Genomic DNA, 5,163 nt, shown 5'->3' with positions numbered 1-5,163 from the left:
TGCCTGAAGTCCTTTCAATTATAAGTTCTAGTATCATTTTAAAACTAACTTTTTTTCATGTAGCTAAAACATCAATTTAATCAACACAACCATTATCATGAATTATGTAGATACATGTTTTGTTAGATTCAATAACATGTCTTAGGAATTCAGTCAGTGTTCTTATTTCCATGAGCTAAGGTAAAATCCAGGTAATATCTTCATGTGTGATCATTTGGAGTTTTAGAAACTATCACAAGGGGAACATACAACAAAATAGTGTTGAGGCTTTTTATCCCCAAAAGACTAACTGCTTCATTTACTAATATCTCAACCCTCTAGTAGCTTATATGAGTTCTACTAATAGAAATGAAAAAAAAAATTGTAAGATTCTATGGACGTTATATCTTGCATGCTTCCTAATTTTAATAATTTTGACAGAGAACCTTGAAGGCTTACCATTCAGTGCCACAAAGGAGGAAAAAAATAAAATAAAATAAAAACAGAGAGAATTGAATGTGGAAAACTGCCATTGTCAATAGCATAGACTATACTATTGGTAAAAGAGGAAACTTACCTAAAGAAATGGATGGTGTGGCCCTGTTTGGCCCAGGGAGATCAATTTTAGATCTTTTTTTTTCCTATGAGAAATAAAGCTTAAAAACATTGCAAGAGATAATGAGGACTATTTTACAAAAATTAGGTAATTTACTAAAAAAATGTATCAACTCAAAATAAAAATACATCGAATCAAAATTTTTTTTAATATTGGAAAATGCTGTAAGTGCACCCAAATATATGGCATCAAATTTTAAAAAGCAAAAATGAATAAGAACTATGAATGAAGAGACAAACAATCATAGTAGGGAAATTAATAGTTACTTAACAGTGTATTCTAGTTATTGAAGAAAAATTTTAAAAATTAAGAAAAGACTGAAAATTTGAACATCATAAAATGTTACAAAACATATATCCTTTTTTTTTCTTTTTTTGGAGAGGTTTTTGCTATAGGACACATGTGCTCTCCAGAAAGAGATAGACAGAGAGACAGAAAGCAAGAAATCACCTGGAGGAATGGTCACTCTGCAATCCCTTCTCCATTCTCCTCTCAGGATCTTGGGCACACATGCACATGCGCCCGGCATGAGTTTAAGCCACTGGGTCTGAGACTCGAACCGTGATAGACTACATGGGAGTCCAGTGACATAGCCATTATGCCAACTGCTGGTCTCAAAAGAATATGTATTATTTTCCAGCAAATATAGAATTTTTCATGTATTAGCTAAATACAGATTCATAAACCAAATCACAATATACTGTTAAATACTGAAAGCATGTAAAATATGCCCTCCAAACCCAATAGAATTGAATTAAAGGTCGATGAGAAAATAAAAGTAGGGAATCTCCAAACTGTAATCTAAAAACATGCAATTTAAAAAATACAAAAACAAGAAAAGAAATTAAAACAAAAATTAAAAAATATATGGAATGACAAGAAATACTATGTATTACTTGTACAATACAAAAAAGCAATTTGATGATAAACTTTATATATTAAATAAATATATTAAAAAAATAAATTAATGAGCTAACTATCATCTCAAGAGACTTCCAAAATAGAGCAAAATAAATTTAAAGCAAGTAAAAAGATGGAAATAAGGAACAGAGCAGAAATTAATATAATGGAAAATAAAATTATAGAAGAGAGGATCAACAAAGTTAAATAATAGCCTTTTGAAAATAAAATAATGAAACTGATGAAACTCTAGAAAAACTAATGAGATAAAGAAAAAGGAGTAAGAGAGAGGTCTTATCACTGAGATCAGGAATGAATAAGAAACCTTTCTTGTTTCACTTTAGGCTCAGAAGAAAATAAGAGAATAAGATATTTTGAGCAAACTTATTCCATCTAAAATGGAAATATCCATAAAACTGACAAAGTTTTTAAAAGTACAAATACAAGAAACAAGATGGGACAGCTGGTGGAGCCTGCAGCCATTGGCTGGCAGGGAGGGGGAGCCCTGGCAGCTGCCTCACCACCAAGCCCCACCCATCCTGATTGGCCCATGGCTTACTGCATAGATGCTGGGCATCTGGATGCCCCCTGGCCAGAGAGGGCCACTAAAGGAGTTGTAGCATGCATGCTACGGGAATCAAACGATGAACATTGGGAGAAGAAAGGCTCCCAGGTATCCACAGTTTATCAGTCCTTTTATACAATGACAGAAATTCCAGAAAAAGACTATACCAGAAGATACAGTAAATCCACAGTGGGAACCAAAGTCCAACAGGGCAATCATGAACAAGTACTCAATGATTCTAATAGTAGTGCCCCTGAAGAAACTAATGCAACAGTCCTGTCAAAACAGGAAATAAAACCATAGATGGAAAAGAGGATAATGTATTTCTTGTCCTCCATGAGGACTACTGAATAAAGTTATTAGAAATGCTATGTGAAATAAGAAATGTAAATGGAGAGAAAATGCAAAATATATTTAATAAATATTAAAATACAAGAAAACAAAACAAAAAAAGAAACATTAAAATAATAAAAGTAATACAGAAATCAATGTATAATTATAATTAAGATGTATAATTACTAATTATAGTGAAACCTTTATGAATAGGTATCTTCACTAGAAAATCTACCAAGTATGTAAAGAAAACATGATTCAAATATTAAATAAATTTTTCCAGAGACTAGAATAGGGATATGTCTCTTAACTAATTATTTAAAAGGGAAATTATAACCTTGATATGAAAACTGAAAAGTGCAGTATGTCTGTCTTTCTCCCTCTGTCTCTCTCTTATGTAATAAATAAGTTTTAAAAAAAAGTTCCTAAAATAAATTTTAAAAAATTGTACATGAATTCTAAAAGAAAATCATAAAAATTTAATAACAGGATTAAAGAAGTCCCAAAGCAATAACAAAGGTTGCACTATAGATCAGTGAGTAATCCAGAGTCTTTTCAAATAGCAATGAAGAGTCATTTAGATACTGATATAAAAAGTATTGCATCTCTAATTTATTCTATAAAAAATCAATTCCAGGTCTGGCCTTGGTGACACAGGGCTATAATCTGAAGTGTGGAAGGCACAAAGCCAACCAATTGGATCTCAAGTTGACCCCAAAAAATCACTAGACTCACACCCCCAATCCTGACTATCTGGAAAGCTAAGGGACTTGGGATTGCAGCATGAGAAGGAGGTCTTTCTCTTTTTCCCTTTCTTATACACATTCATGCTCTTTCTTGCACTCTCTTCAAGAGATAAAATAAAAAATCAATTTCAAATAAGTTATAGACTGTGAAAAGACATGTGAAAAGCCAAAGAACAAAGCTTTTAAAAGAAAACATGGGAGACTGCCCTTATGAACCCATAGGGGATCAGTTGAAAGAGTTTTTTTTTTTATTCATTTTAATTTAAAAATATTGGGAAGACTCTTTAAGTGCATAAATATTGATCTGAGATGATAGCCATGATATATTAAATGATAAAGGAATTGAAAACTATAAAGCTATAGTAATCAACATCATTTGGTTTTGGCACCAGGAGATGTGTTTAAATTAATTAAGAGTTTAGAAATAAGATTTTACATATATATATATATATATTTACAGTCAACTTATTTCTGATAAAGTACAAGACAATTCAATGGGGAAATAATTATTCCAATAAATGGTGCTAGGAACATTATAATATATTCTTATTTAAATAATAAAAGAGAAGGGAAGATTTCACCTACACTTTACACAATAGAAAAAGTGTTACCTGCTGAATTAAGTTCCACTGTTTCATCTCCCAGTCAGTGAAACTCGAGGCAGAGGCTGGAGAAAAACAAGGTCTATTCTGTAACCAGCTACAGGGATACAGCAAGTACCATCAAACTGTCTGGAAAAATGCAACAAGTTCTCAGTTTTTATAGAGGTCAGATAAAAGCACAGGTGCACATCATTCCTTACTACAATCAGCATCAATCGCTTTCTCCTGAGTAATCATCCTGAGTCTTCCAAATATCCATCCTGGTTTCTCATCCGACCATTCCTCAGATTTCTCAAGACTCAGCATTTGGCCAGATTGTTCTTAGAGACCTTTCTTAATTTCAAAATGGTGACAATCCTACTAAACTTGAAGCTGGCCTGCTACAAAATTAATAAATATGGAACAAAGATCTAAATGCTAGAGCCTCAAATATTAAACCAAAATAAAACAGACATCCATCGACCCCAAAAAATGTTTTTTGTTTGTTTTTTGTTTTGTTTTGTTTTGTTTTTTACTTTGAGTTAGGGTGAATCATTGTTAGATATAATACCAAAATAACAATTTATACAAGAAAAAAAAGTGATTGTGTCAAGGTTTAATTTTGTACCTCATGACATTATATGAAATAAAAATGTAAGTGACTTACTATGAGAAAATATTTTCACATCATATACCTGATAGAAGAGTTGTATACAAAATATATTAAAAATTCAATAAATAAGAATAAAAGAATTAGGTAGACAAAATATATTTGACTATACACTTCAACAAAGAAGATATATTATAGAATGGCCAATTAAGCACATTAAATATGCTTGTCATCATTAGTTGTTAGAGAAATGAAAATGTAAACAATGAAATTCTATTATTTATCCAGTGGAATTACTATAATGAAAAGGTTAGATGGTAACAAATATTGGCGAAATCATTGGAAGGTGTGAGGAAATGAAGGTCAAGAAAGTCACCATCACCCACACCAACAGCCCAGAAGTAGTTGGTTAGGAAGAGCCCAGCCCTAACAAGTTCAAGATCTCTGCAGGACTCCTCTGGATGATTTTAGCCAGCAGCAGTGGTGCAGCTTCTCCACTGATGCAGGTTCTCCAGAATCTCATCTGAAAGCTGCATTGTACTTTGCATCTGTCCAGGGGTAACTGTCTCTGGAAAATGCTCTTTCTCTGCTGTGTTCTGTAGTTCTGTATCTCAGACAGAAGTTCTCATTTCACTTTAAATCAGAACCGTAAGTGGGAATGAGTTTAGTAAAATCTTCCCTGCTTTCTTGAAGCACAGGAGAATTTAGAGGGGAGTGGTGCTGACAGCAACATTTTTTTTTTTTTAGTAGAAGAAATGTGCACCCTCTAGAGAGAGAGATAGACAGATAGAAAGTGTAAAGCACCCCCCACCCCTTAAAAAGGGAATGGTCAC

Source organism: Tupaia chinensis, unplaced genomic scaffold (assembly GCF_000334495.1).
Source record: "Tupaia chinensis unplaced genomic scaffold, TupChi_1.0 Scaffold000399_1, whole genome shotgun sequence".
NCBI classification, from domain to species: Eukaryota; Metazoa; Chordata; class Mammalia; order Scandentia; family Tupaiidae; genus Tupaia; species Tupaia belangeri.
Note: the sequence above shows the minus strand (reverse complement) of the source record.